Source organism: Triturus cristatus, chromosome 5_2 (assembly GCF_964204655.1).
Source record: "Triturus cristatus chromosome 5_2, aTriCri1.1, whole genome shotgun sequence".
In the NCBI taxonomy this organism is placed as follows: domain Eukaryota; kingdom Metazoa; phylum Chordata; class Amphibia; order Caudata; family Salamandridae; genus Triturus; species Triturus cristatus.
The window spans coordinates 745,234,834-745,256,733 of record NC_140588.1 but is presented as its reverse complement, the minus strand read 5'-3'; positions in this window follow the sequence as shown (position 1 = coordinate 745,256,733).

Sequence of the window (21,900 nt, the reverse complement as noted above, 5' to 3'; positions counted from 1 at the left end):
GAGAAAAAGGAGAAAACACTTTCTATAACCTTTCCCCAACATAAAAAGTAACCTAAATATTCCAAAAACCTATTTCCCAAACTCTCTGTCCAAGTACCTGTGAAAATTCAGAAGTCTTCACCATCCTCTACGCATCCCCTCGCGGTTTCTCTGCAACTCACGCTCCGTATTTTGAACAGTCCGCTCCTCTGGTTTATAAAGGCAAAGTAGCCAATCACTAAACCTCCTTTCTAATTGTTAACCCTGTTCCATCTCTGGTCCGCTCATTCTGTGAGCCAATCACTAAGCGGCATTTCAAAACCGTACTCCCCTGGTCACAAGGCAAAGTAACCAATCACTAAGCCTCCTTTCTAATTGTTGACCCTGTTCCCTCTCTGGTCCGCTCATTCAGCGAGCCAATCACTTAGCGGCATTTCAAAACCTTACTTCCCCACGATTTCTCGTCTACTTGCACTTCGTATTCTAACAATTCCGCTCCTCTAATTCAACCAGGCAAAGAAGCCAATCGCTAAGCCTCCTTTCTAATTCCTGACCCTGTTCCCTCTCTGGTCCGCTCATTCGGCAAGCCAATCACTAAGCGGCATTTCAAAACCGTACTTCCCTGGTCTCAAGGCAAACTAACCAATCACTGAGCCTCCTTTCTAATTATTGACCCTGTTCCCTCTCTGGTCCGCTCAATCGGCGAGCCAATCACTAAGCGGCATTTCAAAACCTTACTTCCCCACGATTACTCATCTACTTGCACTTCGTATTCTAACAAATCCGCTCCTCTAATTTGACCAGGCAAAGTAGCCAATCGCTAAGCCTCCTTTGTAATTCCTAACCGTGTTCCCTCTCTGGTCCCCTATTAAGCGGGCAATCACCACGCGGCGTTTCAAACTGTAGAATAATAATCCAGTTTTCTATATATCCCGCCTAGTCCAACGACCGTAATCATGGTCATTAAAACAAAAATTCCAATCATCATATCTTGCTACCAACACACATATATATCTGAATCCAGTTATTTTCCAAATACGTGGGTTTCCCAGTTAGTTTAATAAAAACCCTCTGCATTAATTATTCCGCCATATGCGGTTAATATCCATGTCCAAAATCATCAATCAGTCAACAATATTTCAACATAATCCACACACTCATACCTCCCGCTCTTCAAATCATCACTAGTATGGTGGCCCATACTCACGCTATATTCTCCTGCTCCAACTATTTATATCAACCACCAATCACCTCAAATCTCCTATTCACGATGCCCCATCATGATGCCTTATTCCTAATCCTGGCAAATTCTCCCCCATCATTCACCCCTTTCTTGTAATTATATACGGGAAGGGTCACCCATAACACCACTGTCATATATAACTGTACGGTTGTTACCCCATATTGTCTCCACTACGTATTTTTACCAATGAGCAACCATTCCATATTCTACAGTTACAACACAATACTCTAGTGCCCCTTTCCAAAGTGTGTGAATTTCCAGTCCACATGAAATCCCCAGTCTCATCCAAAGCAACATATAGTGGAGTCGTAGTTATCTTCTGATCTCCACTCAATTGGACTCATTTCTCATTTTGAGGAAGTGACTCCCTGTGTGCATGGGTGCGGGACCCTCATCGTTGTGGTACTTTTTTTTTGATTAGTTAATTAGGGTTTGCAGCACGGGAGCAGATAGGTGAATTTGAGTGAATTTGAGAGGATTGAAGGCCAACATGGAGGATGATAGAGAGAAGTTAGCAGCAGAATTATTTCAACTAAGTAAGACAACAGGCTCCGGGGTGAGGAAGGATGTTCAGACTAAAAGTCTTAGGGAGAAGTTTCTGAAATTAGAGAAATTTAAAAAGTTGGAATTATCAAAATGGTGGGATGGGGTGACCTTAAAAAATTATCTAGATCAAAAGAGGATACCAAGAGGTCTGAGAATATTAATTTTTCCGACATTTGATGATTTAGAGGAGGACCATCTCAAAGAATGGGAAGAAAATTTGTACGCTTCATCATTCACAATGATGAATATTTTGATTAAGAATGCGGAGAGGAAAGTTGAGAAATTGAAGAATCAGATCATGGATTTAGAGAAGGAAATAGCGGATATGAAGGTAAAAGAATTAACTGAGAAAAAGTATGGTATTTTGAAGGAAGTTATTAACAGACACCAGTTACAAATCAAGGATAACAAATTTAACAAGATATGGAGAGATGAGAGAGATTATAATCAGGGAAGGGTTTTCACCTTTGCAAAGGGTTTTGATGACATTGCAAAACCAAACCCGAAAGGTGGTCCCATGAATCAAGGAGAATTGAGCTCGGTTAATTACAGTAGCTCAAGTATGTCATCAATCGATGAACCAACAGGACTAGGGGGAGCACTGCCAGCAAAGAGTTCGTCTTTTTCCGAGGAAATCTCAAGAATCAAGAGGGATCGAAAGAAAATGCTCATAGAACAAGAAGGGGGCAGAAACATAGGAAATACCAGGATGGGTACTCGCAGTCAGAACAGAAACAGGAATTAAAACAGGAAAAAGAATTAGAGGGGCAAGTAGGAGAAGATGAATTAGAAATAATTAATTTATCTGACAGGGATTTGAATGTGCATGAGCTCTCGGTTTTGAAAAAAAGATGATCTTTTTGTCCAAACAATGAATGTAATTACACGGATTTAGAGATAGATTTGTTTACATTTTCTAGAAAATTAAAGTTGAAAAGTTTTTTTTCTATGTTAGAAAAACCCTTGACTGTACACCCTGTGATTAAAACTTCAGACATGACTATTGCAGAATTGCAGAATGTTCTTTTATTAATGTCATTGACAGAAGGAGAGAGGTTTGAAATGGATGATATTGCAGCAATGTTGGATGTATCTACTGACTATGGTTGTACTAGTGGTTTAAGTGTGAAATCCAAATTTATACCACAAGGGTCACAATTCGCAGCAATTGATATTTTTGTGAAAAAGACTTTAGAGGAATTACATAGAATGGAAGATGCAGGGTCTCAAGGGAGGTGGTTAAAAGATAATATCACCAGGGAGGAGAGAATAGCATTGGAGTGCTTGAAGAATGACAAAAAGATAATCATCCGAGAAGCAGATAAAGGGGGGAATATTGTTATAATGAGGAAATCAGATTATGTTCAGGAAATACATAATCAATTAAAGGACCCCTACTGCTATGTGAAGATAAGAGGGAACCCGATGGAGCAGGTGAAGAAGTTAATTTTGGGACGATTGTTTGCTTCGAAAGAGGAAGGTTTAATAGATGAGGCCGAGTATAAATATCTGAACGTATCTAATCCTACCTTCCCTTTTATTTATACTTTACCTAAAATTCATAAATCAAAAACGGATCCATCAGGGAGACCCATAGTGTCCAGCATTGGAAGTGTTACGGAACACCTGTCTGAATTTGTAGACTGTTTTTTAAAACCCTTAGTGGTAAATTTACCAGCATATATTAGAGACACTATGGATGTCCTAAATAAATTACAGGACTTTAAGTGGGAAGATGGAATGACTCTTGTGACTTTAGATATAATCCGGCTTTATACTTGTATCGATAATGATAAAGATAAACAAGCCTTAAAACACTTTTTGAGCAGTCGCAGTGCAAGCCTACGTGCACATTCTGAGATGTTGGTCCAAATGAGCACTTTGATTTTGGAGAATAATTTTTTTCTTTTTGAAGACCAATGGTTCCAGCAAATTAAATGTACAGCGATGGGGTCCAGGTTTGCTCCTTCGTATGCCAACCTCTTTATGGGGTTCTTTGAGAAGGAGCATGCCTGGTGCAAAGGGGCAGCAAGATGGACGGATTGCATTTTATTTTGGGTCCGATTCATAGATGACATTCTATTGATATGGAAAGGGAGTGGGGGAGAACTACATGAATATTTTGATTTTCTTAATAAGAATGAGTTCAATGTAAAGTTCAGTATGAATTACAGTTCAAAGAGTTTAGCGTTTCTGGATGTGGAACTTTTTACGGAAAATGATCAAATTAAGAGTAAGTATACAGAAAAACCACGGCCACTAATTCTATCTTGTGTGCAGATAGTTTTCATCCAAAATCCGTGATCAAAGGGATCCCTTACGGGGAGATGATCAGGTTAAGAAGAAACTGCAGTACCGAAGGGGATTTTGATAACGAGTTGGATGGTCTGTACAGCAGACTATCAAAGAGAGGCTATAAAAGGACTGATCTATTTGAGGCCAGGAACAGAGTAAGAAGGGTACAGAGGGAAACTACTCTTGTTCAAAAGAAAAGAGGACAACTCAAGGAAAAAGTAGCTTTTGTGACCACGCATTGTATTGCGAAAACTGGAATTTACAAAGCACTCAAGAAAAATTGGGGCTTATTGACGGGTGTACCAGGATTAGTCAGTTCGATAGGGGGCAAACCAGATATAATCTACAGGAAATGTGTAACTATAAAAAATATTATCACAAGGAACTATATACCATCAGATGTAACGGAGGGTCTTAATTGGTTACCCAAGCAACCAAGAGGCTTTTATGTGTGTGGTACATGCAATATGTGTGAATTGGGTATTAACAAAATCAAAGAATTCATGTATAACACAAAAAAACGATTTGTGATAAGAGAATTTATAAAATGTAACAGCACAGGAGTGGTTTATGTAATTATTTGTTCTTGTAAGAAGATCTATATTGGTAGCACGAAAAGGATTTTGAAATTGAGATTACAGGAACATAGACGTGCTATTCGCAATTGTGATACCAGATCACCTCTGTACATGCATATCAAGGAATGTCACAATTCCCAATAGGATTTTAAATTCCATGGTATTCAGAAGATATTTCCCAGTAAGAGGGGTGGAGACTGGGAATTGCGAATTAGACTGGAAGAAGTAAAATGGATCAGTAAATGCAGAGCAGTTACTATGGGTTTAAACAGTGATTATGAATTTCATTATTTTTTGTCCTAAGTACCCTTATCCAATGTTGTGCGACGTAGCAAAGGGTGTAGAAACTTCTTTGATAGATGATATTTTGGGAGTGAGGATTGAAGTTCAATTTTGATAATCTGACAAGTACCTTGTGTTTTAAGGTTGAGCTACGTGATCAGGTGGCAAATCTGTAGATTAGGAAAATAAGGAGTGGTGAAGTGGAGGGAGGAGACGCATAGTGAGGATGGAAATGAGTCCAATTGAGAGGATATCAGAAGATAACTACGACTCCACTATATGTTGCTTTGGATGAGACTGGGGATTTCATGTGGACTGGAAATTCACACACTTTGGAAAGGGGCACTAGAGTATTGCGGTGTAACTTTAGAATATGGAATGGTTGCCCATTGGTAAAAATACGTAGTGGAGACAATATGGGGTAACAACCGTACAGTTATATATGACAGTGGTGTTATGGGCGACCCTTCCCGTATATAATTACAGGAAAGGGGTGAATGATGGGGGAGAATTTGCCAGGATTTGGAATAACGCATCATGATGGGGCATCGTGAATAGGATATTTGAGGTGATTGGTGGTTGATATAAATAGTTGGAGCAGGAGAATATAGCGTGAGTATGGGCCACCATACTAGTGATGATTTGAAGAGCGGGAGGTATGAGTGTGTGGATTATGTTGAAATATTGTTGACTGATTGATGATTTGGGACACGGATATTAACCGCATATGGCGGAATAATTCATACAGAGGGTTTTTATTAAACTAACCGGGAATCCCACGTATTTGGAAAATAACTGGATTCAGATATATATGCGTGTTGGTAGCAAGATATTATTATTGGAATTTTTGTTTTAATGACCATGATTACGGTCGTTGGACTAGGCGGGATATATAGGAAACTGGATTATTATTCTACAGTTTGAAACGCCGCGTAGTGATTGGCCCGCTTAATAGCGGACAGAGAGGGAACAGGGTTAGGAATTAGAAAGGAGGCTTAGCGATTGGCTACTTTGCCTGGTCAAATTAGAGGAGCGGATTTGTTAGAATATGAAGTGCAAGTAGATGAGAAATCGTGGGGAAGTAAGGTTTTGAAATGCCGCTTAGTGATTGGCTCGTTGAATAAGCAGACCAGAGAGGGAACAGGGTCAGGAATTAGAAAGGAGGCTTAGCGATTGGCTACTTTGCCTGGTCGAATTAGAGGAGCGGAATTGTTAGAATACGGAGTGCAAGTAGACGAGAAATCGTGGGGAAGTAAGGTTTTGAAATGCTGCTTAGTGATTGGCTCGCTGAATGAGCGGACCAGAGAGGGAACAGGGTCAACAATTAGAAAGGAGGCTTAGTGATTGGTTACTTTGCCTTTTGACCAGGGGAGTACGGTTTTGAAATGCCGCTTAGTGATTGGCTCACCGAATGAGCGGACCAGAGAGGGAACAGGGTTAACAATTAGAAAGGAGGCTTAGTGATTGGCTACTTTGCCTTTATAAACCAGAGGAGCGGACTGTTAAAATACGGAGCGTGAGTTGCAGAGAAACTGAGAGGGAATGCGTAGAGGATGGTGAAGACTTCTGAATTTTCACAGGTACTTGGACAGAGAGTTTGGGAAATAGGTTTTTGGAAAATTTAGGTTACTTTTTATGTTGGGGAAAGGTTATAGAAAGTGTTTTCTCCTTTTTCTCTGATACAGATAATATTTGTGTTAGTCGAATTGGACAGACTGCATTAGAAATAACGTGTCTTGGATGCACTCACCAATATTACTCGATAAAGGTGAGACCGGTTCAATTGTACTTGATCTGGGAATATATAAATGTAGCTGAGAATTAAATAGGGTGGCGAAATTAAGGATGTTATGGATGATTGGTTCTTAGGACTTTGAGTACAGGATAGAGACAACAGAAGTAGGGTCATAAAAGGGGCAGATTTCGATCAGGAATGTAGGAATTGAGACTAAGGAGAGAACAGGGACAGAATGATGCATATGAAGAGGGTTCTATAGAAGGATTTTGTTTTTGGAACAAAAAATGTGGTGTTTATTGCAATGAGTGCTATGAATATTACCCATGGGGTTTATTATATCACCAATTGTGTCATTTTTGACTGATAGAGATGATGTCTGTTATAAACTAGAACTACTGGTTTAACATCCTGATTAACTTTGGAGCCTGTTATATAGGTAGGAATAAATTAGAACAACTTGTTTACTATTCTGATTTACTTTGTAGCATGTTATATAGGCAGGATTTGATTTGAAGGTGTGAATATATGGACAGGAAAGTCTTGATTATGATGGCATATTATCATTTATTTCACAGCCCTGATGATGTCCCGGGAGGGGACGAAACGCGTCGGCTGTTGAGAGTATTGGACATTAGGAATGGAAGTATAACCTCTCGATCTAATGATTGGATCATACAATATATTATTAAATTGGAAAGTAACGATGGATGGATCAAAAGGATGATAAAGGGATTGGATCATAAAAAATTGGTAACAACGATTGATGGATTAAAAGAAAAATTTGATGGATTAAAAGGAAATTTTTTTTGGGCAAGAACATTTATTAATGGATAAAGGACTAACCGAGGCATCACATTGGTACATGAACAATTGGACATTCATCATGTTAAAAATATGAGATTTAAGAATAAATGATTTGGAATCAAACATATTTGTTTGGAAATATAGTGTATATTTGTAGTGCTCCTTACAAGTGTGAAATTATTTCAATGTAGGGATGGTTTAACGGTGACCATTCGTTAAGTGAGCACTGGTAATTTAAATATTTTGAGGAAGCGACTCCCTGTGCGCATGGGTGCGGGACCCTCATCGTTGTGGTACATTTTTTTGGATTTGTTATTAAAAGTATATAATGTCATATATATATATATTTTTTTTAGGAAAAAGTGGAGTCACGCACCCATCGTGTACCTATCTCGATGGGTGCGCGGATTCAAACCGCCATATTGGTGATGCCGTGAAGGATGCGCATTTCAGCCAGCCCACTCCGCTTATGCTTGCAGGGCAGGAACGACAACGGTACATGTCCCAGGTCTTCCCTGTAGTGATCTGCTGATCAAAGGTCTAGTTGTCAGCATGTCACAGCCACTCACTCACCGCTAGTTTACACCTACACCACACCCATACAGCACAGGCATGACAGGACATGTCACCCTGCCAATAAAAATGGCCTGGTGCACGTGCTGGAGACCATTTCCATTCTCTCTGATGACTTGAATTTCACTGAGTTAGTGCCACCAGAGCTGAGCAGGTGTGCAGACTGCAATGATGCGTAGGCCTCGTTACACCATCCTGGCAATCAAGACCCAATTTGTATTGCGAGCTCAGCTGGACCGCACTGGGGGCCTGTGCCGTGGAATCCAGCGACGGCTGAGGAGGTTGTTCCGGCACATGGTGAGCCCTCTTGGAGACATGCCGGTGGCGGCAGGTGAGCATTGAGGTCTGGGTGCGCAGCAGACTGGTCTGGGGACTAGGGCTAGGATGCTTGCGAAAGATGTAGGAATCATGCACACTGCCTGAGAAGTTTGCGATGACATTAGAGTAGAGGCCCCGGTGGTCCAGTTTTGCTTGCACATTGTTGGAATGCGTGTGGTTTCTGTTGCGGTGATTGTGTACAGTGTCGACAGCGAGCGCAAGTAGTACATGTGTGCAGTCAATTGCCCCCAACATGTGCACAAAGCCTGCTATGACGTGGTTACCTTGCTTGGTCTCCAGCTGTTCCTGAGCAGGATGTGTGAAATGAAGATGCAGGTGTATCAAGCTGAAACGAACCGTGATACTTACAGGTATCATAAATCCTGCATAATGAGACTGTAACAGAAGTTTGTATGCTTGTAATGATCGTTTTCTTTCCAACTAAAGTTACGACCACACAAACTTCTGTTACAGTCATTTTGTGCAGGATTGATCATACCTGTAAGCATTCAAGTTTGTCCAAGTGCAATACATTGTACCATATTACTATTGTAACCATACTAACGCTTGACCATTCTCACCATTTATCCAACAGGTTTCTAAATGTGGAGTATGAGAATTTCCAGGACGTTCTGCAGTTATTTGGATCCAGAAGTTCCCCTTTTGATATTTACCCCGTTGGGAATGTCACTCGTTGTTTGATGTTTTTGTTTTGTTAATTTATGTTTTTGTAATAAAGTTCTGTTTTTCCACTACTGTTGACTACTGGACTTTATGACCTGACGCACCCCCATTTCAGTGACTACAATCTTGGATCTGGAGCACAGAGACGTCAAGCAACGGCTGGGGATGGGTTTGGTTGTGCAGCAATACTACGAATTGGGATGAGTGGGTGGTGTGGATACAGGGGCCCTAAGTTGCTTTTGTGGACATGCATCCAAGACGTGTGAGGAAGTTTAATAGGGCTGGCTGTGAGACTCCTCCGACTCTAGCAGTTGTTAATTAGAAGGTACCAGAAGGCAACAGGTTCAGCTTAGCCAGCAGTTTTGTCTGCGGGAAGTATGTTAATTGTCCTGTGTGTTAGTACCGTCAGCCTGTGGGCAATGTGGCAGTGTGCACCAACTTGAGAATGGGGCGATAATTGTTTTGCTACTTTTGCTGCTCTAAAGTGCCGATAACTCAGCGATAAGTCCCCACTGTTCGGTTATAGGTTGACTCTAAAACGAGCCCTTGTGTTTATTAGGGCTTTGTTGTAACTACATGTGAATCACAAGAAAAAAGATGAAAAAACAAGAAAAGTGGGCAGGGTACAAACACCCTGACCCCCTAGGCCTTCTCAGGAGATCCCACAAAACCCCCAAGGCCCAAAAATTTATATTTTTTTCTTTTTAATAAAAAGCGTCTGGATGCGCGAATCCGGACAAAAAACAAAACGATGGGGCGTATAATCAAGGACTTATCGCCAAGTTATCAACTTTTTAGTGCAGCAAAAGTGGTGAAAGAATTATCATCCCATTCTCAACTTGGTGCAAACTGCCGATATTTGCCTGTTTTCCTGCGATAGCTTTCGCACAAAAACATAATGAGAGCGACAACTAATGCTAATGATATACAGAGTAGGCATTCCCATACAAAAAAACACAAAAACACCACTTCCTGATATTTTTAACAACCAGCCAAATCTGCAATGCGATCCAAAAACAGGCATTAAGCCGTGTTAGTAGTAGGAATTTAACATCTGCCTTTTATTGGTGTAAAGCAGGAGGACTACCTACAGTATGAAAGAGAGCCCAGCACATCTGAAGACCAACACATGTCATAGTGCTACTGACCATGCAGCTCCGACACCCAAGAAGGCCACAACACCCACTGCCACCACCCCCAGGACCTCCCCCTCAGACCACCCCCCTACCACCACCAAGGCAGTGCAGAACAGAACAGCGGACCTTCCCAAAATGGCATGGCCCCTCAGCCACACAATAGCTAAATGTTGGGAGACGTGGGAACCAAGTATGTGTGAAGGAGGCAAGTCACCCATCAATAACAATGCACACAATGACAAGTGTAGCGGTAATGTGCTAGACAGACCTCACTATGCAGAGCACAGACCTCTCCATGTGTACATATACTGCTAGTGCTTGTACTGTTGTGGACAGTGGACGCTACCATGTTACCTCAGGCAGTGGGGAAGATCTCGGTCATGTAGCTGTGTGGTCCCCCCTGTAAGCGGAACCAGAAGTGGAGTGGGCTGGTTCAATGTATGCCACTCCAGCATAGAAGTGTGAATAAATAGGCCGGAGCTCTGGGCGTAGTTCACTTCTGGAAGGCCAATGTATCTGCCAGAGCGGCGGCCCTCACCCTGCCATGAGGCAGCCGCCGTGATCGCCGGCCTTCTTGACAAAGGACCCCTGCGAACCCAGCAGCACAGCACCGCAGAGTTATGTCTGTACAGACTACTGCCTTCGATGTACACTGCGGACACCAGGGCTCACAATTCAGATCGAGTCGCGATTCCAGATGACACAGTCCAGTAGGCAAGAGACATTGCTCCCAGTGCGGCCCGCCCGGACCACCCATCATCGCTGGCTGCGCACACACTGAGTGCTTCAGGTGCCACTATCTCACTTCACCACAAGTCATCGCCACGTAGCCTTATTAAGGTAGAATTAATTAGGCAAAAGACATTGCTCCCAGTGCAGCACGACCTGACCACGCATCATCGCTGGCTTCAGGTGCCACTGCCACTGACTCAATGCACCACAAGTCACCACCACGTGGCCTTATTGATGCAGAATTCATTAGGCAAAAGACATTGCTCCCAGTGCAGCCCGGCCGCACTATGCATCATCGCTGGCTGCGCACACGCTGAGTGCCTCAGGTGCCACTATCTCACTGCACCACAAGTCATCGCCACGTAGCCTTAATAAGGCAGAACTCATTAGGCAAAAGACATTGCTACCAGTGCGGCCCGCCCGAACCACGCATCATCGCTGGCTGCGCACATACTGAGTGCTTTAGGTACCACTAACTCTGTGCACCACAATCCACCACCACGTGGCCTTATTGAGGCAGAACTAATTAGGCAAAAGACATTGCTACCAGTGCGGCCTGCCCGGAATACATATCATCGCTGGCTGTGCACACGCTGAGTGCTTCAGGTACCACTAACTCTATGCAGATCAAGTCAACGTCACGTGGCTGTGGGCCCTTGCTGACCGATGCCTCTGGTCTACACTGCGGTCATCAGGGCTCACAATTAAAATATAACGTAATCCATGTACAAAAGGGAAGGTGCACCAAAATCAAAATCAATGTCCTCCAAGTGTATCCAAACAATATCCTTTTAGTATCCGTGCTTCAAGAACTGGTTTTATATCAGTTATAGCTTTAGTTAAATTAACAAATTCATCTTGCAAGTCCAAAGGAACACTAAATGGCAGTCTACACTGTGGACATCAGAACTCACAATTCAAATTCAATTTTGATTTATTAATTGCAGAGTGAACTGTACTCTATGTCCTCGGATTTTGTCAAGAGGAAGTGACAAAAAGCATTCTCGATGTCTGTGCTGACTACTGCCTTCCATCTACACTGCGGACAGCAGGGCTAACAATTCAGATCGAGTCGCGATTGTAGATGACGCAGTCCAGTAGGCAACAGAGATTGCTCCCAGTGCAGCCCGCCCGCACAACCCATCATCGCTGACTGCGCACACGCTGAATGCTTCTGATGCCCCTACCTCAGTGCACCACAACTCATGAACCCTGTATGATATAATCTTTTGTGTATGATTTCAGATCTGCTGCCCCTACCTCAGTGCACCACAAGTCATGGACCCTTTACGATAGAATCTTTTGTGTGTTATTTCACATCTGGTGCCCCTACCTTAGTGCAGCACAAGTCATGGACCCTTTATGATTGAACCTCTGTGTGTGATCCGATGATTACTGTTGTACTTGTTTCCAGCACCAACCCTTCCCTTAGGGCTGGCTTACACTCACCCAACATGCATCCAGCACAGACGTCACTGGACATGTGACCCTGGTAATGAAAAGGTGCCGAGCGCGCCCGTGCCCAGTTTCACTATCTATCTAACTGTGTCTGTGTGTTCATTATGTATGCATGATGGCCCTGGGCCCTACCACATTACATTGTGCTGTGGACAGTGCACACCATCATGTTACCTCTGGCAGTGGGGAAGACTTTGGGTATGTAACTTTGTCTGGGTCATTGTATAACTACATGGGTAGAGACTGGATCATTAGAGTACTGCAAGGAGAGTGTATAGTGAATTTATAACTGCTTGGGGATTGGCGGAGTGATTGGATAAGTTCATATGTTGGCAGAGCCTAACCCCCGAGCACGAGCTTGGCTCTAATTGGCTGCCCTCCATGTGCCAAAAACTAAAATGTGGGCTTTGCATGGCCTTGTATTGCTACAGCTGCAACACTCCACTGAATGTGCAGTAAACATTCATATCCACACAGATTTGTCATGTCCACGATCTTTTATGTGTGGAAGTATGGATAAATGTAGGGTCAGTGACTCCCCCTACCGTCCATGTTGGCCATGTTGTGGGACTTGGGTCACAAGGTGACACATTGGCGTTTGTGGCCTGGGTGGCGGCAGCACTACAACAGGGACACCGGCATCAGTTCATCATTCATACAGACCAGGACGGAACCACGCCCAGGGCTCCGCAGTCATTCTTCACAGCCTCACGCAGGACTGGCATAAGCCATGCCAGCCCACTCCACTTACGCTTACAGGGAGGGACGACAACGCTACAAGGCCCAGGTTTTCATTCTAGTGATCTTCTGGTCACAGGTCTGGTTGTCAGTACACCACAGCCACTCCCTCATGGCTGGTTTACACCCACACCACACCCATCAAGCAAAGGATTCACAGGAAACATGACCCAGCCAATAAAAAGGACCGGGCGCACGTGCTCGCCGCCATTTCCATTTCAGACTTGGTGGCACAGGATGCACTGCGGCCGGCAAACGCACACCGCCACGGGATGGTGACTTTCGGTGCACTGAGGTAGGGACACCGTAAGTGCTGAACGGGTGTGCAGCCTGCATTGATGCCCCGTCCCAGGGGTCCGGATAGCTCAGGTTTTGTGCACCCTGCTGGACCGCAGTGTAGGCTTGAGCCATCGGACAGTGGGGGCCTACCGCCACGTGGTGTGGCCTCGCTGGGTACAGAGTTAGTGGCACAGCAAGGGCTGAGTGGATGTGCAACCTGCGATGATGGCGAGTGCACTGGTATGTCCTCTGCCATGGCAAAATCAAGACGCAGCACCAAATGTGAGACCTGGTAGCCTGCGGAGCGGGGCTGCATGATGTGGAGGATGCCTTGTCTGCGGGCCCCAGGCTTGGGGATTGCAACGGCATGTGGTGGTGGGCCCTCTTTTCTACACACAGGTGGCAGAAGGTGAGCAGTGAGGCTTGGGTGCGCAGGGACGGGCAGACACCTCTGGCCAGAGGGAGTGGATGGTGTGCAACAGCCTGGGTTTGCAGGTGTGGGCAGACACCTCTGGGCAGCGGGAGTGGATAGTGTGCAACAACCTGGGTGTGCAGGGGCGGGACAGCAATGAAGGCGTGTGCAGTTGTATGTACACTGCCATTATTGATTCTTTACTATGTTTCAGATGAGTGAGCTTGAGGGCTGCAGTATGTCCTGGCACATGGTTCCAGACACACCGGTGGCGGAAAGGTGAGCAGTGAGGCCCGGGTGCGCAGGGGTGTACCGTCACCTCTGGGCAGTGGGAGTGGATTGTGTGCACTAGCTTGGGTGCGCAGGGGTGGGCAGACACCTCTGGGCAGTGGGAGTGGATGGTGTGCAGCAGCCTGGGTGCGCAGGGGTAGGCAGTCACCTCCGTGCGGTGGGAGTGAATGGTGTGCAGCAGCCTGGGTGCGCAGGGGTGGGCAGACACATCTGGGCGGTGGGAGTGGATGGTGTGCAGCAGCCTGGGTGTGCAGGGGCACGCAGACACCTCTGGGCGGCGGGAGTGGATGGGGTGCAGCAGCCTGGGTGCGTAGGGGCGGGCAGACACCTCGGGGCGGCGGGAGTGGATGGTGTGCAGCAGCCTGGGTGCGCAGCGGCGGGACAGCGATAAAAATGTGTGCAGTTATATGGACTCTGCCATTACAGATTCTATACTATGTTTCAGATGAGTGTGCTTGAGGGCTTCAGTATGTCCCAGCACGTGGTTGGAGACACACCGGTGACGGAAAGGTGAGCTGTGAGGGTTTTCTCAGCTGTGTCGGTACTCACTCTCTCTCTCCATCTCTTCCTTTCTCTCTCTCACACTCTTTCTGTCTGTCTTCCTCTCTCAAACTCTTTCTCTCACTTCCTCTCTCTCACACTCTTTCTCTCTCTCTTCCTCTCTCTCACTATTTCTCTCTTTCTCTCTCTCTCTTCCTCTCTCTCACTATTTCTCTCTTTCTCTCTCTCTCTCTCCTTTGATGGGCACATAACACACAATCTTAACTTACTTTTTGTCTTGACCGCTGTGATTCACAGAATGTCGAGGGATGACACGCCATGGCTCTACCTACTTTAATTTTGTTTTGTCTAAATAAAATGTTTTGTATGTAAATTCATAGATGACTGTGATTCTGATTTGTCCAACCTCACAAGCATCTTGATTGTTATAATTGTGCGACGTTCCACAATTCAGAAGGTTGCTGTCACATTTGTTTGTCGGGGGGGGGGGGGGTCGCGGCTCCAAAAGTTGTTTTTTTTAAACAATCATTTTCATTAATTGCCATGTTTTTTTTTTTTAAATGGGAAGGGGGCATGTGGCCCCCCTCCCAGTCCACTTCTGGCCCCGACAACCCCATCCCCCGGGGCCTGGCCTATCTGTTGGGAACCGTGGGGTGAGTCCCATTGCCCCCACGGTCCCGCCGGCTCCCCGACTCCTGCGGAAGACGGAATTGCTTTTGGGCAACGGGAGCTGCCAACATGCAGCTTCCCTTTCCCAAAAGCAATTCTCCTTTTCCTCCTCTTGCTTCAATGAAGCAAACCAGTGTTTGCTATCACAGGGTGCAAGCCATGCTCCCGCCCTGTCATAGCAAATGGCAATGTCCCGGGGGTACACACCCTGGGTCATTGCAGGAGCTGGCCCTGGGGTGTGGCGGTCCCCGGGCCATCAAGCGCTCCAGGAGTGGGTCCGCATGACCCTCCTCCCTCTATTTTCAAAGCCCCGGGGAGAAGGTGGTCCCCGGGGCTTCGGGGAGCCCACGAGGCCCACCCTGCATATTTAATTAAAGCCCCGGGGTGGCGATCCCCGACACTTGGGGTGGTCTTGGAGGCCCTCCCAACAAAAACGAAACAAACCCCGGGGAGGTGGCGATCCCCGGGGCTGCGGGAGGGCCTTGTGCCATCCCGCACCTAATTTACATGGGAGGTGGCAGTCCCTGGGGCTGCGGAGGCCCCGCAGCCCCCCGCAATATAATTATAGGATTGCCACCTGGGGGCTCATTTAAATGAAGTTGGGAAGCCCCCACTTCATTTTTATTTTGTCGTCCGGATTCGCGCACCCAGCATGCATTCTGAGTTTTTTTTAATAAAAAATAATTTTTAGGCCTGGGGGTCCTTGTGGGCCCCCGTGAGCAGGGCTAGGGGGTCAGGGTATTTCTACCCTGCCCCCTTTTCTTCTTTTTTAATCTTTTTTTGACTTTTTTCTTGTGACTCGGTTACAAGATGGCTGCCAACATTTCCTGGTTTGGAGTGTTGGCAGCCAATCACAGTGAAGTTCGTGGTCATGGCAGCCAATCACAGGGAAGCGCATGGTCGGGAGGGTGCGTGAACTCATCTCTGGCCCAGATATCAAAACTTTAATTTTTTTAATTTCTCAGCAACTACTGAATGGATTTACACTATTTAAAAACAAAAAGTCGCTTTCTAAATCAAGCACTACCTTTTTGACAAACTTGGTGTAATTTCGTTCAGCAGTTCGGGCTGTAGCCTTGCCTAAAGTTTTCTATGGGAAAATGATTTTTTGACTCAGCAACGGATTTACACCATTTAAAAAAAAGGTCGCTTTCTGAACCAAGCTCTACATTTCTGCCATATTTGGTGTAATTCCGTTCAGCAGTTCGGGCTGTAGCCTGTAATAAAATTTCCTATGGAAGTTAACATGGAGAAAACACTTTTTGGGACCCCCCTATTTTCTCAGCCCCTGCTTGATGAATCACCCCCAAACTTTCAGGATAGGAGCTGACCTGGATAAACCTTTTTTCAGAGAATTTCGCGAAGATTCGGCAAAGTTATTAGCAAATCAAAAAATGCTTTTCCGATAGAAACTAGGTTCTAACTATAACTGCCCACTGCGACCGCCAGTAGGTTTTATATATATATATATATATATATATATATATATATATATATATATATTCACTGAAAAAACCATAGGTTTCACACACGTTATAGTTAGGAATTAGCATTTAAAAAACCTTGCAAATTCACTGAAAAAACCATAGGTTTCAGACATGTTATAGTTAGCGGAAATTGCACTGATAAAAAACCAATGAAATTCCCCCGTTATAGTTAGTGCAGGCAACTATAACTCACGCGACCGCAATCCTCTGCTGATGCTAATACTGTATTTAGACACTTATTTGCCCATGTCTTCTTCCATAAATTTTTAGCTATACATATATTACAAATATTTTTTTTTCATAAAGACACATATGTCATCAGCAGAAGATTGCGGTCGCGTGAGTTATAGTTGCCTGCACTAACTATAACGGGGGAATTTCATTGGTTTTTTATCAGTAAAATTTCCGCTAACTATAACATGTCTGACACCTATGGTTTTTTCAGTGAATTTGCAAGGTTTTTTAAATGCTAATTCCTAACTATAACGTGTGTGAAACCTATGGTTTTTTCAGTGAATTTGTACGTTTTTTTAAATGCTAAGTTACTTTACACCATTCGTGGCGTGCACGCCCACTTAACGCAGTTCGTTCCGTGCGCGCACGGTGCGCTTCGCGCTTCGCGCACCGCGCGCCCACTTTACGCACCGTGCGCACATGGAGGACATATTATGCGCTTCCTTTTTTTTTTTTATTACAATTTTTAGCGTAAGCGCACCGTACGCGTACGGTAAGCGTAATCGGCGAAATTTTCAAAAAATAAAAATTTACCGTTTTTGGCCTTGGGGGATCTTTGAGGACTCAACTAACATGGCTATGTGCATGTCTAAACAGCCCCTTTATATGTTTTTTGCCTTTGTTTACAGCCCCCCCCTCAGAGTGCGAGAGAGAAAATGGCGGCCGCCGCTTCCTGGTTTCGACCGATTCGTATGTTTACTTAGATGTAACAGCCAATCAGAATCGCGCTCGCGCACGCCACCGTACGCATACGGTAAGCTTACGGTAAGCGTACCGTAAGCTGGCTCAGAGATATATATTGATTTAAAGGCTATTTTCTCAGAATCTACTGAACAGATTTACACCAAACCTACAAAAGGCACTTCCTTGACCTGAGGACTACCTCTCTGCCAAATTTCTAGTAATTCTGTTCAGCCGTTCGGGCTGTAGCCCTGTCTAAAGGTCCTATGGAAAAATGCATGGGAAAAATGCGTTTTGGGACCCCCCTTTTATCTCAGCCCCCGCTTGACGAATCCCCCCGAGACTTTCAGGGCAGGAGCGGAGCGTAGCGCCCCACCTATTTTGAGAAATTCGCGAGGATTCGTTGACCGGCGCCAAAGTTATTCAAAATAGAATGTTGCGGATTTCCTATGGAAACAGGGTCCTAACTATAACTACCTACTGGCGACCGCCAGTAGGTAATATATATATATATAAATATATATATATATAAACAATATTTTTGTATGCTTTTAATGATATCAGTGTGAAATGATATTTTGTTTAAAAAATATTTAACCTATCTTTATAAGTATTGAAAAACGATACTTTTGTAATTGACATTTTTTAACACGATAATTCTGTATCGCAATATTATTCTGATCGATATTATGTCAGTGATCCCTCGGATAAAAGAATATCGATGGGCAAAATATTGAAAGGAAAGTGTAGATTGGGAAGTATAGATTTACTATTCCGAACACCACATCTACTTACCTTGAAGATACATGTACGACGCAGGTACATATAGGTGGAGCTTGGTATAGAAAATCTAGACTTACCTACCTGGGGTATTTTTTTTTTGCAAGACTTTGTTCTCAATATTCTGCCCCACCAATAATGTAGAGTCGATATTCAGTGTGCACACCAGCATGATTATCACTTTCCCAACCTGCCAAAGTAACCTTAGTTCCCTGCTAGGGCTCTTAAAAATGAGTAAAATCAGCCATTGATCACTACAATTTGTTGAGCCCAGTAGTAGCATCCCATATTAAAAATTGCAAAACCTACCTCAAATACGGTCCCCTACAGAGCCTTCATGATGATGCATGGTGCCCCATACCCCACAACAATTTTTTAAGTTCACCTTCTATGTCCCTAAAGAAAGTCTCTTGCATGTAAAATATGTTATTTTACAGCATAAAGCAGAATCCAGGCCACGAAATTAATGTTGAGGGTGCAACTCTCCCGAACAGTGAAAGCAGCAATGTACGTCTGTGATTCATGCCATCTTTGAATATGCTGAGTGCAGGGCTTAAGTTATGCTCAAAGATTTCTCTTTTAATTCTCACTACCTCCATCCACAAGTATCGTAAGCCATCCTTTCTCAGTCTAAGACAAAGTGGGTATATCCTTACAAGGCACTGCTCTATCCATCGGTTCCCCGGGTCAGCAATGAGCTGGAGCCGGCTCGTTGCAGACACGGGGTACCAACGGATAGAGTAGTGCCTTCCCCCCTGAGCTGTTGCCAGGTAGAGGTGAGGTTTCCTATCCGTGAATAACAGGTACAGCCAGTAAATCGGATACACCAAAAGTGGTATTAGTGGTTTGGTATTTGCCATCTGGTTAAAAATCTTTTTGTGTTTTCTTACTATCACACTTTTTTGCAGTAGCACTAATACTCTATTTTTTATGGTCCTGATGAAAGCTGTGACATGTCCTAGGGTCCTTGAAAGCTGAACCATGTAGACCCCACTACATCCACCACATGCAGTTATAATTTCCAACTGCAAGTGCTCTGTTTTTAACCCTGACATCCGGAACGTATTAATAAAATGTCTTTCACTCCTGTTAGTCAGTTTTAACTTCACATTTTATATCACTATTATTTCTTGATTTGTGCTGCGTCCGTTACCCAACCAGTTAAGTGACTTCTCCTCAGGAGGATTTATTTTATCCTTAAACTTGTAGGAATAAAAACATCCCTGAGCTCCTCCCTTACAGTGAGGGGGTTGTAGCTCTTGGCGGGGCTAGGGTGCCCCATCAAGAGGAGAATCCCAGATGATGAAGCATGCCACCTTGGTGGATGATGGGATTATGTCCTAATTAAGGAACCCCCCCTGAGGTACACTGAACCCGGTTTCTTCTGTCTCTCTCTACGAACCAAGGTGTTCTTGTCAGACCCAAGGATTCTGTGTGTTTTTTACTTTTTTGCATATATTAGGGTACCAGCATTTGTATAGTGCACTTAATCTATTACTACTAACTATTCGCATTTTTGGAAACTGGGCCCCCTTTCTATATGTTTGTCGAATGTCTCATTGACTGGCGTCACTTGGCTCAATTCACAAAGCCATTTGCATGCGTAAAATCCTTATGCTAACAGCATTTTTCACGAGGGAAAAAGCACATCTGTATTCCACAGAAGCCCTAATGAAAGCATATAATGACAAAGTGGTTTCTGTGCCGCTAATTCTCTGCTAGGGAGTGGGTGGTGGCAGTTCAAGGGTAGGAATAACTGGGAAGTTTGTGAACACTTTCAAACTTACTTATGTGTGTGCATTGACAGACCATTTAATGACATTTTATCTCCCTTGAAATGTTTGGAAACGTACTTCTCTCTAGGGCATGATTAAAACCTTTTGTATGGTGGAAAGAGAAAACAAACATCCCCCAAACTTTATTGGGAAGGTGAAGGTGATGCTCCATGAAGGAAAAAATGTTTTAATTCATGGAAAACGAAAGCAAAAAGATAGCCTGTTAATTTGGCACTTGTTTTATTTTTATTGTTATTCTTCTGTGAATATATGCACATCATTTTACACCTTGAAACCTGCAACAGGCCCGCTGTCTCTGCAAAACCTGAAACGTTTTGTGAATTTGAAAAAGTTATAAATCTTTCTCCATGCGAAGTTGTAAACTGTGAGTGCAGATGTTTTGAGAATGAGGGCCATTGTGTTTTGTCAGTGAAATGAAGATCAGAGTGTTCTGGATGCTATTTGGTGTACACCTGAACACATGTCTAATGAGGTTTCCTTTTTTTGCCATTTAGTATCATATCAAACAGTGGATAATTTACTGTTTAGATTTTAAACTTGAGCACTTGCATTATTCTATCGCATAACAAACTGATGGTAGAAGACACATAGGGCCAGATGTACTTCGCCCAAATTAGCGCCTCGCAAATTGCGAGGCTCTTTTTTGAATGTACAACAGTGTGTAACAAACTGTTAGCGATTCACAATGGGGTCGCAAATTGAGAGGCTCCTGAATATTAAGGAGCCTCTCGCAATTTGCGATCCCATTGGGAATGACAGGCCATCCCAGGTATGGTGGCCTGCTGGGCTCAACAGACCACCATGTCTGGGACGGCTTTTAAATAAAGCAGTTTTTAAGGAAAATGGGATGCATTTAAAAAAGAAAAAAGGGCAGGTAGTGGTCGCTGGGCCTGCCCTTAAAAAATATTTTCTCATGCATTTGGGGACCCCTTCCCTTTTGAGAGTGCATTACCACCCTCTTGAAGAGGGTGGTATTTTGCAAGTGTTTTGTGCCCGCAATCGCGGACGCAAAACATTCATTCATGGGCTTGCGCACGCTACTAGGAAAGGAACTCCCCTTCCTAATAGCGAGTCGCAAAACCTATTTAGCGAGTCGCAAATAAATTGCGACTCGCTAAATAGGCTTTGTACTTGGCCTAAGCTGTGTTTGCATGCGAAAACGGGTTCACAAACCCGTTTGTGGATGCAAAAACGGTCATACATCTGGCCCATACTCCTCTCCAAAGCGCAATCTGCCTTGGTTGCGACCAAACTCATATTCCAAAATGTATCTCTTGCAGTCATTTATCTTTAATGTTTTTGTTTTGTACATTCATATATTAAAACGTCTACAAAATGTATAGCAATCTCCGCGGTGAGAGATATATTTCCATGTAGCTAGACACGCAGACATCCACACATAGTTATGTTGCATCACACATTTTACTGGATCTACCTGGAACCCTTTACTTTATCTGCATACACACTTAACATGGGATTCTATCATGCAAAATATGTACATTACATCATTTGTCCGAACTATTAATTCACATTATAACATTCGCATCAGGATTGAAATAGAACTTAAGTAATCTTTCCTATGATGTAAAAGAAATGAATCTGCTATTAAAAATAGATTTTACACTCAATTTCCCATTGAAGAAAGGTAATCTCATAATGGTACTCG